General features: G+C 45.3%; 1 long non-coding RNA gene across 2 annotated transcripts; it reads right to left on the bottom strand.

Moving 5' to 3' along the window:
- Window positions 1-3808: 3808 nt before the first annotated feature.
- On the bottom strand, window positions 3809-10206 carry LOC114050576. 2 transcript variants are annotated; one of them, XR_003570024.1, is made up of 5 exons: window positions 9869-10206; window positions 8930-9027; window positions 5634-5752; window positions 4485-4640; window positions 3809-4218 (listed from the first exon to the last, which is right to left on the bottom strand). It is a non-coding gene; the product is annotated as an uncharacterized LOC114050576 (long non-coding RNA). The 2 variants fall into 2 exon arrangements; XR_003570023.1 differs by having other exon boundaries at window positions 8930-10206.
- Window positions 10207-13082: the final 2876 nt, after the last annotated feature.

Raw genomic sequence — 13082 nt, 5'->3', positions numbered from 1 at the left:
GGTAACCCCTTAGAGATCCTCACAAGTGATTATCTAGTTCCTGGTTGAAAACCTCCCATCAGGGCTGCTCAGTGCTTCTTAAAGCAACTCCCTTCACTTTGAGACAGCACCAATTACTAGAGCGTTTTTCTGTGAATCAAGCATAATTTCCGCCCAGAGTTCTGCCCTCTGGGACCAGACAGAACAAATTCAATACCTCCTCCACAAATGCCGGAAAATTACTCTCATGCTCCCGGCCCACCCCTGCCCCAGTCTTCCATTCTCCAAGCTCATTGTCCCCAGTTTCTTCATCCTACCCATGCATGACTCAGACTCCAGTCCCTTCTACCCTGACTTCTTTCCTTGGGACGCTTTTCAAAGTCCTTCCAAAAATACGGTACCCAGAAATGAACACAGTACCTGAGATGTATATGACAAATGATTTCTCTTCAAAGGAGAGATTATTATTAATGTCTTCTGTCTTCCCTTCTGATGAGAGGGACTGAAGCTGTGGTTTCATTGATACAAAGAACTCTGAGATAAGGAAACTCTACCAATGTAGGTTTGGAGCTTCTCTTCAACCTGTAGTCACCTGTAGTCACAACGCACACTCAGTTTGTGTCAGAGGAAAGTCTAGAATCCAGGTCCTCCTTGCTTCAAGACCAGCTCTCTAGCCATTCTGCTATCCTGCCTCCCAAGTCCTGTCCAATAGATTAAGGAATTTCCTGGCTCCCTTGATAGTGAGTTAAAATCACAGATTCAATTAAAGAAATATTTATTAAGCATCTCGATAAAGATACAAACAAAACATGGAAATAGTATTTGCCCTTAGGGAGCTTACATTCTACTGGGGGGGGCGGGGATTGAATATATACATAGCTAAATAAGAACGAAGTAGTTTAATGAAAGGCTCCCTGGGAGTTGTGGCACCTGAGCTGAGCCATGAAGAGATTTAGGGATTCCAAAAAGCAGAGATGACCAGGTAGAGCATTCCAGGCACGGAAGACAGTTGTGCAAAGACCAAGAAGTGAGAAATGGAATGTTGTGCACAGGGAACAGAAGTTGGCCACTTTGCCTGGGACATTGCAAGCCTGGCTGGGGTTGTGGGGTGGGCAGTAATGTGCAGGGAGCCTGTAAAGGTAGTCCAGAAGCAGATTGCTGACCACTTGGAATGCCAAAAAAAGGAATGCGTATTTTACCTGAGTGGCAGTAGATGCCACAGAAGGTCCTTGAGCAGAGGACTAACATGGAAAGACCCTGTGTTGTATGAATATCAATTTAGTGGCTATGTAGAGAATGGATTGGATAGGGGAAAGACACTCCAAATCAGAGCTTGATGTGTTATTTTGTTAACTGTCTAGACTTCAGAAAGTGATGGAGAAAATGTTAATAATTAGATTGAACTTAAAAGTCAGCCTGCACACACTTTATTCCCCCTCCCCAGAGCTGGTTGTTAAATAGTCCAGGGCATTGCTGGCTGGAAGGGACCAACCAGCCATCTAGTCAATGCATACTTTAAGAAGAATCCACACCATAAACGCCCTTGCCAAATGGTCATCTAGCCTCTGTTTTCTAGCCCCTTCCTCCCTCACTAAATAGTTCCTGGACCTTATATAGACTTTGAATAGCAACAGAGAAATGAAACTGAACTACTCACAAAAGAATTACATTAAAATTTGGAGTAAGGGGCGTATGTCTTGTTTCATTTCTTCAGTGCCTCCAAATTTCCTTTCTCTCACTCTTCTGCACTGTATTGGGAGAGAGAGGGGGGTTTCCTTTGTTCATTCTGTCCCCAACTAATTTTCTCTCATGGTTTCTACCTCCTGCCTTGATGCTAGAGCCAGTTTTTCATTGTTTTGTTTACTCACTTACTTCGTACCTCCTTTTATCTATTTCCTCGTTCCCTCGTTCATTCCCCTTCTTGTTTCTCCGTTTATCCTCCAATTTCCCTGCTGTGTTGCTTTTAATTATTCATTTATTAATATTCTCTCCCATTTTCTCATTTCCTCATTCATAAAATGAACAAATTCAATTCGTTGCAGAATCTTTCTTTTTCCCTAATCCCTATTTAATTCTGAATTCATTTAGAGCTTTTTCTCTTGGACTCCATGGCCTTTAAGACCCCTTCCAGCCCTAAATCTGTTTTCCTATGACCCACTTTACACCTCTTTATTCACTGCCTATCTCCTCCGCCCTTCTTGGAATCCCTAGTTTCATTCATGACTCAGCTCAGATACCTCCTTCCCTAGGGACCCCTTTCTCAACCCCCAGCAGCGAGTGCTTCCCCTCCCCCCCAAAAAAATTATCTTGTATTTGCGTGGCATGATATTTTGCACATACTTAGATGGCCACATGTGGTCTTCCCCTTGAAGAATGTAAACTCCTTGAGTTTCTTCCTTCCTTCATTTCTTTTCCTTTTTTCTCTTTCTTTCTCTCCCTTCCTGTCTTTCTTTCTTTGCTTTCTTCTTCTCCTTCTCCTCCTCCTCTATCTTCTTCTCTTTGTATCTGTTGTGCCTAGGCACAATGCCTACACATAGTAGGTGCTTAATAAATACTTGTTGTTTGATAACCCCAAAGACACCTCCCAGGGCTATTAGGAGAAAAGAGTCTCATGAACTACAATATTCCATGCGAATGTAAACTCCTTTCCTGTTGTTTTTAGTTTGCATTTTAAGTTCATTAATTTCCCGTGCAAAAAAATCATGAACTGAGAAAGCCCTGTGGGAAATTGAAGATGTGGAATGAAGAAAAGAGAAATGAGAAAAGTCTGTTCTCTTCTCTTTTCTTTGCAGAGGTGCGTGGTGGCATTTGTGTCTGTAGTTTATGCTTTTGTCATCTATTACTTCGAATATAACAATACCTTATATTCCTACGACACTCCACAATTACATGTCTCCAAGACTCTCCCTTCCCCAAATACCCCTCCGTCCACTGCTCTCCTTCCGAGGACTATTTTAAAGCACCTCTTCTACTTTCTTACTTCAGTCGTTCCTCCCAGCCCTGGTTTCATTCTTCTCTTCCTCCCTCCTTTGTCTCAGCTCTCCTCTGTCCCTCTATCTCTTCTCCATTGTCCTTTCCTCTTCCATGTCCAGCCCATACTTTTCTGTTTGGCTCTCCTTCTACTCACATTTTCTTAACTATCTCTTTGATCCCTTAAGCTAAAAAGAACAGATGGCTGCCTCGGTGCCAAGGGCATCCTTGAGACTCCTGGTCCCTGGCAGACTTTGGTTCTTCCTCTTCTCCTGGCACCCCACATTCCCAGCCAAACATACAAGCAGTGGCTCGGGAAAGGCATAAGGACAGTTGTTGATCCTGGAAATAGTTTTAATTTGTCTCCATCTAATTAGCTCGATGCTGCTGCTGCTGTCCCACATGCTGCTGACCAAGCAGATGGGTTATCTCCCTCTCTGGCTGCTGAAGCCATGGCAAGCCTGATGATGAGCAAGGAAGCCCAGCGATCTTTCCTCCCAGACCCTGGCCAGGGGGTTTGCCAGCCCTAAGGAGGGGCTGTGGAGAGGAGAAGGTGAGGAGAGCCTCGTCTCAGTGGCTTGCCTCTAGAGACACACTTGTATAACCACCACACACCAAAGTAAGTATTCATGCATCCAATAGCACCCTGCAAATGCTAGGCTTTGCTTTAAAGACAATCGATTCAATTCACCAGAAACATGTATTAACAATACCAGGCACTGGGGATACAAACACCACGCAAAAAACCACCCCTGCCTCCAAGAAGCATCCACTGCTCTGGGGGACATCACATGCTCATGGATAAGAAAATACAAAACATAAACAAACTAATATCAACCAATAATAAGCCAGCACTTTATTCAGTGGGTTTTCAGGGAGGACCAGCACCTCTGGTGTGAGGGCTGCAGGGCCCTTTCCATGGCTATTCATCTACCTTTGGTGTCCACTTTCACCAAACTCTCGCCTGGGGCTCCAAGAAGCTATAGCATACACAACACCCACACCCCACAAAACTGTCCTGGCAGACAGGCTAAACCAAGGTGAAGGTAACTGAGGGGTCTGAAACCCATTGGTAAGTTAGGGGGATGTCTACCCAAAGATGGAATGGGCAGATGAGAACAATTTGTTCAGTGACCATGATGGTGGCTGAAGCAGGAGCTGTGGAGTGTTTAGAGCTTGATCAGATGCTGAAGACGCTCAGGTGATGCCCTGCGTCCCAGTCCATCGCCTTTTGTCTCAACTTTGTCCTGCCACTGGACTTTGATGACTCTAGAAGAAAGAGTAAGGCTGACAACTTTGCGCAGCCCTGTCTCCCTTAAAACCAATTCACTCACAAGTCAAGACATCGCCCTGTGAGGCCATTGGTCCTCTTCAAAAACAATGACACTGTGCTAGGCACTGGGGCCACACAAACAGAAATGCACCCGGCTCAACTCTCAGGGACTTTACATTCTACAAGGGGAGCCAACATTTATGTATGTAAGTATATACAAAGGAGAGACACAGAGAGACCCACAGAGACAGAGACAACTAACCAGAGTGTCATCAGAAGTCTTCTGTAGGAGGTGGCCGCTGAGCTGGGCTTTGAAGGAAACTGAGGATTCTAATGGGTACAGGTGGGGAGGGAATGCGCTTCAAGCAGGAGGGATAGCCTCTGTTGACTTGGGACAATTAGCCCTCTGGAATCCACACTGTCATGAGGAGAATTTGGAGAGTTAAATCAGGGGGAGCTGCCTTTAGATTTGATAACAGAAGGCGATTCATAACCAAGAAAGACATGGAAGTGGAAAACGTGTTTTTCTGTTTAATAAATGATTGAAGCAGTCTGATTAAAAAGGGGTGTGTGTGGGGGGGGGGGACTTCACAAGTGAAACGGAGCAAGCTAAGAGTCTGTCCTGGGAGAGGGGAGCAGCTAAATCTCTAAGACAGAGAAGTGGCGGCGTCACCTGCCATCAATGCTGTGACTTCCTCTGCAGGGAACAAGAAGCAAGCCTCACTTCTGTTTATTTCACTAAATGCTCTGAACATCCTGTGATAAAGAGGAAGAGCTTCCTAGGCTTGCTGTCTGGGCTGCAGGGTGGTCCCATTTCTAGCAGGAAGCTTTTCCATTTGGGAGGCAGTGTGGCCCAGGGACGAGAATCCGCTGCCTTGAGTTTGGTTCCCAGCTCTTCTACTTACTGGCTGAGTGACCATAGGGAAGTCACAGGTCCTCTCTGTGCCTCAGTTTCCTGCTCTGTAAAATGGGAATAACAACCCTTACTACCTACATCATAATATTGTGGTAGCTTTGTAAACTTTAAGACACCATATAAATGCATGTTGTTTTTATATTATTATGAGCATGGTTACGATTACTATATAAGGCAGCTAGGTGGCGCAGTGGATAGACTACTAGACCTGAAGTTAGGAAGACTTCTTCCTGAGTTCAAATCCGACCTCAGACACTTACTAGCTATGTGACCCTGGGCAAGTCACTTAATCCTCTTTTCCTCAGTTTCCTTATCTGTAAAATGAGCTGAAGAAGGAAATGGCAAACCGCTTTAGTGTCTTTGCCAAGAAAACCCTAAATGAGGTCATGAGGAGTCAGACACAACTGAAAAACGACTGAAATTATTATCATTAGCTGCTCTTTGGGGCTTCGGTGGGTCTGACAGAGTATGGCACCATTGGTTCAGCCTGCTTACTTGGATCTGAAAAGGAGAGGGATTCAGCAGAGGAACGTATTCCCGAACTGAGCTAGACTAGGTGAGGAGGGTTCAGTTCAGCCTGGACCAGCATCGCATTATCCCTCGCTGATATAACCCTGGGGAGAAAAGACCAGGGAGATTTATGACATTAGAGAAATCCGCCTCCACTTCTGCCCCCTCTGGCTCCTTTCTGGGAGCCCCCTTCTCCCAATTCAGTTCCTTTCTGTGGGGCTTTGTGCTTTCTAGTATCTATCCCTCCCAAGTCTCCCAAAGTCACCCCACTCGGGCAGAATTCCATCAAGCCAGATATTCCTTCTTTCCTCACCTCTTACCTTCCCCACCCAGGTACCTTCTTTCAGCTGGTAACTGACAGATCACTCACCTGACACACTCATCCAGGCTGAAGGTTTCACAGGGATGCTAATGAAAGCCATGGCCATGAGCCACAGAGCTCTTGGCTCACAGATATAGGTTTTCCCCTCAGTAAAAGCACTCCCTGGATTATGCCTCCACCCAGAGCAACCCTGGAAACCAGAGTCTGACTGGCTTTGTCTCCACCCCTGGCTTTGCCTGAGCACATCTGGATTTGGTACCTGTTCGTCTAAGGGCCCTCAGCTCCTTTATAAGCACTTGGGCTCAAAAGCCATGAGGTATATGACTGGCTTTTATTTAGTCTGAAAGAACATGCAAAGAACTCCTATCCAAGCCTATAAAGAGTCAAGTCAACTCCCCTTTTCTTTCCCAAGAGCCTCTGCTTCCCCCAGACTATGGTACTCTAACTTCTGAAAAGTTAAGGGGAACAGAGTAAGAACTTGGGGGCTTCTAAAGATGCCAGCAATGCCCCCTCTGGTGGGGCCCACCTTCTTGTGGAGCCCACACAGTCCACTAATCAGGTTCCCTTTCATGCTCTCTGTAATCCAGTCCACCTGGCCTGCTGACTTTTCCCTGTGTGGAATATTCCCTTCCCCTCTGTTCCCTTTGGCGTGTAGTTCTCTGTGTCTAGAAGGTGCTAATTCACTCACACAGTCAGCACTTATTAATTAAGAAAACATTTATGAGTGCCTGCTATGTGCCAGGAACTGTGGTCAAGGTTGGGGATACAAATATAAAGAAAGAAACAACCCCTTCTCACATTGAGCTTACATTTTAATGGAGAAACTAGAAAATCAATATGTATATTCAATATATAAAGAGAATAAATACAAACATCCAAGGGAGAAGGAGGGAGGCCACCAGGAGGTGGGGAGACCAGAAAAGACCTCTTGCAGAAGATCATGTTTGAGTCGGGCCTCCGAGGAAGAGAGAGATTCTGTGGAGCAGAGGTGAGTAGAGAGTTTGACCAGGCAAAGGCTCCCACATGAGAGGAGGGTCAAACAAGAGAAGAGAAAGACAGCTAGCTTTGCTGGATCAACACAGCACCCCACTTTGTGCCAAGCACTAGTCAGGGGCTGGAGAAACAAAGAGAAAAAGAAAAGAATCCCTCCTTACCTCACCTCCATCCCATCAAATCTCTCACCTCCTTCAAAGCTTAGCTTAAGTAGGACTTATTTCAGGGAGTCTTTTCTTACCCTTCCCACTTCTGAAATTATCTGAGCATGCTCTCTCTCTCTCTCTCTCTCTCTCTCCCTCTCTCTCTCTCTCTCTCTCTCTCTCTCTCTCTCTCTCTCTCTCCCTCTTCTTTCCTCCCCTCCCCTCTCATTTCCTCCTCCTCCTCCTCCTTCCTCTCCATCTCTCACTTTGTATTCCCTTGTATATACCTTAGACCTATTTATTTATCCCCTCTCCCCCATCCCCATTGAAATATAAGCTTTTTGAGGGCAGAGATTTTTTTTTATGTTGACTTTGTATCCCCGGAGCCTACCATAGTGATTTACGCAAAAATTTTGTATGTATTTGTTTAATCGAGTTCAATGGACTGGCCCAAGGTTACACAGATAGCAGATAGCAGAGCTGAGATCTAAACCCGATCCAAACTGAATGTACTCCCTATTGTTCCTCTTCATTCCCTTCCAACTCAAAGCCTGAAATGAACGAAATTTGGATGAAATTCAATGAAAATGGAATTACTTCAGCAACTTAATCAGAACATGCCAATATTCCATGAATGCTGAACCTGAACTATTTTTAACATTGTTTTCTCCTTGAACTGAAAACATCTTCAATTAAACTCAGTTTGTGTATAATAACATATTCAGTTTCTCACTGAGTAATGCCCAAAACCCCATCATTTTAACATTCATATTGTCGCAGGGCTGCTAGATGGTTGGGACTCATGGGATGCCACAATGTCAGAAGACTCCAAATGGCAAATGACCCAAAGGGCCATGTGGGGTACAAGTAATTGCAGAAGCTTCCTCTCCAAAGTGATATTGTGAGAGAAAAGGCATAGAAGAAATATTGTAATATAGGATAGGACATGGAAGAAAAGTGGCAAGCCAGTCATACTGTGAGAGGGAAGGGCAGCAGATAAAAGCTTTTGGGGCTGAATTCAATTGAATGGCTGGCTGGAATGCGATCACAGGTCATCAAAGGAGTCTGTGACCTGGAGCTGGAAGGGACAGCAGAGTATCTAGTCCAACCTCATCATTTTACAGATAGGGAAGATAAAGCGCAAGTGACTCACCCAAGGTCATAAAGGAAATAAAGGAGGAAGAATGGGATTTGAACTCAGATCTTTTGATTCTAAATCCAGAACTCTTTGCCCTAACATATACTTTCCTGGTATCACAAGTTAATCAATCAGCAAGAATTTATTAAGCATGAATATTGCATTGCTTGCCCTCTTAACAGGAGGAGGATGGAGGGAGAGAATTTGGAACTCAAAATTTTAAAAAAGAAATGTTACAAAAGAGAAATTATTAAGCACTTACTATGTGCCAGAAAATGCAAAGAAAAGTGAAAGTAGTCCGAGCCCTCAAGCGACTTCCATTCTAATGGGGCCAACCACAGCAGTATCAATAAGTATCTACGATACACTTGCAGAATAGATAGAAAGTAGTCTTGAAGGGGAGTAGATACAAGGTGACCTTGAAGGGAAGTAGATACAAGGTGACCCTGAGGGGGAAAACATTAGCAGCTGGGGTGGGGGTGGGGGCTCAGGAGGGGCCTAATGAAGGAGAAGGTACTGAAGTGAAGGGAGCCAGGAATTCTGAGGCCAAGGTGCGGAAGGAGAGCACTGAAGACATGAGAGGCATCCAGGACAAAGGTGGAGGAAGGTTCCCCAGGAGTGAGGATTTATAGGAGGACATGGGTGGCAATGGCCTGGGGTTGGCAAGGTTTGGATGGGTCCTGACCTGTGTTGGTGCAAGGAGCACCCACTTCCTGGAGATCACACATCACTGAACATTTCTTCCTTCTGGCCAAAGAGCTGGGAAACAGTAAGAGGCAGACGCTGAGGGGGAAATAAAATGAACATTTTTATGTGAGTAATTATTACTGCTGGTTTGATTTTTAGCTTTAATATGCTAGGCAGTTCCCTTGCTTCTGAGACAGCTATTTCCAACAGCATTTTATCGATGGGTTCTCCAGCGTTAACCCTTCTCTTTCAGTTTTACAACTGAGAAACTCAAACTTACAGAATCCTTCCCTGAGAAAGACAAGATGTAGCTGAGTTCAGGTGCATGAAACAAGCAGAGTTTTTTATTCCTCTGCTCAAGAATCTTCTCTGGCTCTCTATTGCCTCTAAAATAATATAGAGGTTATTCTGCCTAGAATTAAAGCCCTCCATAGTCTGGTTCCTACTTAGCATTCCCCTAAAGGAAAAACAGCTGGGGCAGAGGCATAGAGGTGGGAGGGAGTGGGTTGGAAAGGACAGTCTGACCACAGATGCCAGGAAAGCCTGGAGTGGGAGCAACTCATCCCCTAGAAAGTCATTTCCTCAGGATTGGGACTGGAGGGAGGGGCATGTGGCCCAGGGGCAATGGCGCCTCACAGCAGCAAGTAGCAACAAAGGACTACAAGATGAGGTGTAAAGATGGCAGCTACCCTAAAAAGGAAGCTCACTGCTCCTATGCACGTCGATAGCAGGGGACAAACCCCATTTGCCCTATGTTAGTTAAGATTCTTAGGGATGGGCCAGATGGTTCAGAGAGGGAGAGATTAGAGGCCAGGATGTCAATCAAGAAGCTTTTACATTGACTCTGGCTGAGTCGCTAAAGGCTCAGACTAGCGGAGCAGTAGTAAGAATGAATAGTAACGAGGGACAGCTGTTAGAAAGGAAGACTAGACAGGACCTGGTGACTGTATCAGATGGAGACAAGGGTCCCTCTGTCCCTGGGGCCACACACGTGTGACTGCTGCTCTTGGTCAGGATTCTCTAGGAGTCTTTCCAAATTCCAACCCTAGAGAGGTGTTGAAATGCCTTCTCTCTGAGGACCGTTGACTTCCAAGGGAACGAGGTCCGATTCTCAGACTGTCATGGACAACAAATGAGCTTCCTTCACGTTTGGCCTCCATGATGATGTGGTTCAAATCCAGGGATCTTCAAGAGTGTCCCATCAGGACAGGGGAAAGTCTGCCTCTTTCTTCCAAGTTTTCTTTTTTTCTTTTTCTTTTTTTTCTTTCTTTTTTTGGGGGGGGGGTTAGGCAATGGGGTTAAGTGACTTGCCCAGGGTCACACAGCTAGTAAGTGTTATGTGTCTGAGGTTGGATTTGAACTCAGGTCCTCCTAAATCCAAGGCCCGTGCTCTATCCACTGTGCCACCTAGCTTTTTTAATTTTTTATGAGTTGGCTCATCGTTACCCCTTTCTTGGGTTTGGAACAAACCTCCCAACTCCCTAAAGACCATACCACAAAACCAAACTCTCAGAGCATCCATCCTCTTCAGTCTTCTCTCTTTTTTTGTGCTCTCGGAGTCACTCAGAGGAATCCACAAGATTGGAGAAAAGGAATTGTTCTCAGCACTGAGCTTATGCCTTCACAAAAATAGTATCCCAAAGATTCACATGTAGCTGTTACTCTGAAATTGAAATGGGGCCCAAGGCTGGGCCAATGTTTCCCGGGTTAGCTGAACATCCAGTGTCTGGTATAGCTGATAAAAGGACTGGACTTGGAGTCAGCAAGACCAGGCTTCAGATCCTACTTCCGAGGCTTCCTGGCTGTGTGATTATGCCAAGTCATTCGACTACTCTGTACCTCAGTTTCCTCACCTGCAAAATAGTAGTGGATGTTTTAATGGATGCCTAATAATATCTACCCCCCCACAGGGGTACCAAGTAGCTTAAATGACAAAATCTCTGTAAAGCACATTGTAAACCTTCAAGTATTATAGAAATACCTACCGTTGCTATTATCTCCTGTTTGTGGTATTGGGGGAAAAACTCTGGATCTGAACTCAGAGCTCTAGTTTCCAACCTTGGCTTTGCCACTTATTAGCTGTTTGACCATGGTCACTACTTAACCCTTCTGGGCCTCAGTTTCCTCAACTGTAAAATTTGGGGATTGGACTCTGGGTGAGTGACACCAGTGTCAAAGGGAGTGTTTGAACCCAGGTTTTTCTGACTCCAAGCCTAGCACTCAGCTCTCACCTACTTCAGTCATCTTCCTTATTGTACTGACTTGGCATGAAGTTTTGCCCATTTAAATGACTCTTTAGAGACAGAGCCAGAAAAACATCACATGGTGTCCAGATGGCCATGGTTAAAGTATGCAGGGTCCTGTGGGAGACAGGGGAGAAGAGTTGATTTTCCAATTAGCACAGCTGGTGCTGGGGTCTGGTCCCAGGGAAAGATAGTGAGCAGGTAAGGTGTTCTGGCAGGACAGAGGACAAAGAGGAGAAGCCCTGGAAGGTCGGGGCCCTATGTCTCAGATACTTGCTGTGGGACCCTAAGGAAGTCACCTCACCTTTTGGTCCAGGAGGGGTTTGGACATCCTCTGCAATGGACCACTGTATCCCAAGGGTGCAGATAAGAAGTAACTTTAATAAAAACATACTCAGTGACCTACCCGCAGAAGCCCCCAAGGCACAATCTGCTGACAGAGTTCTGTGGGGATCTCTCCAGCAGCGCTCCAAGGAAACCACAGAGCCGAAATCAAAGGGCCCACAGCTAAGTCTCAGGTCATTTTATCCAGGGGCAAAGGTAGAAAGAAAACAAGCATTCATTAAATACCTGCCATGAGACAGGCACCATGCTAAACACTTTACAAATATTATCTCATCTGATCCTCACAACAAGGTAGGTGTTATTATATTCTCTACTTTACAACTGAAGCAAACAGAGATTAAGTGATTTGACCAAGATCACACAGCTAGTAAGTGTTGAGGCTGGGTTTGAACTCAGGTCTTCCTGACGCCAGGCCCAACTCCTTATCCACTTCACCACCTAGCTGTCACTCAAACTGCCCCCAGGTTTTTTCTATAGTGTCCTGGTTCATAAAAGTCTTGGGTGGTGATGTGAACTTGGGAAATCTGGGGGTAGGTGGGTGGGTGGGGGAAGGTCAGTATTAGCATCCTGATCCACACACTCTGAGACTCAGCTTTTTCATCTGGAAAATAGGTATTATCATAATGATCACATAAGATGAGGTGTGTAAAGCATGTATAATGTGAGTTGTCCTCCTCGTTACCTATTTCTCTAGTCCTGGTTCAAGGATCAGCAGGAAAGAAGGACATAAGTTGACCACATCATGCCCAAAGGTATTAGGAATGAGTTCCTAATTTTTCATTTTCATCTAACCCTCCCTAGGGACCTCGGGAATACCTGGGAATTTAAGAACCTGTAAAAAAATAAAAAGGAGATGGTGGACATGTACAGTTATCAACCAACGTGTTTACTGGTCTTGGGGGATCTGACTTGAATATCATCTAGTTGAAATTCATTTAATAGATGGGGAAACTGAGGCCCAGAGAGTTCCCTAATGTCCCAAAGATCATCCGTGGCAGAGCCAAGGCCAGAACTCAGATCTCCTGGCATCAGGCCATGAGTCCTTTCCATGACCTCACATCTGTTGGGCAACTAAGATGGAATCTTGTTCTGGTGAATGGATAATGGCTTACAGTCAGAAGATCACAGGGTTTATGGCTAAAAGAGAGCTTAGAGATCCTTAATCCACCCCCTTCATTTACAGATCGTCAGCTCATAGACCTAGAACTGAGTGGGACCCCGAGGTCGTCTGGGCCAGCCCCCTCATTTTTCAGAGAAAGACATTGAAGCCAAGAGCTTCAGTGACTTGCACAAGGTCACGAGTGCCAGAGGTCACATTTGAACCCAGGTCCTCTGACTACATTTCCAGCGTGCTTTCCATTGTCTCCTTATTCAGAGACTGGCCGATACTTCAATACCCCACCGCATTTCCCACTTTTGCAGTCTTCAATGTGCAGGATTCTCTCCTTTTGTCTCTACCATACAAACAGATTTCACAGTGAAACCCAGGTTCTGAAAAGACCCTGTCAGCCTCATTAACACCTACTTGAAAAATGTAGTCCTTGTAGGTCAGAATTCCTTTGT

The sequence above is a fragment of the Vombatus ursinus genome, unplaced genomic scaffold, assembly GCF_900497805.2.
Source record: "Vombatus ursinus unplaced genomic scaffold, bare-nosed wombat genome assembly UNPS02014799.1, whole genome shotgun sequence".
NCBI lineage: Eukaryota > Metazoa > Chordata > Mammalia > Diprotodontia > Vombatidae > Vombatus > Vombatus ursinus.
Note: the sequence above shows the minus strand (reverse complement) of the source record. Positions and strands in the feature narration are given on the sequence as shown.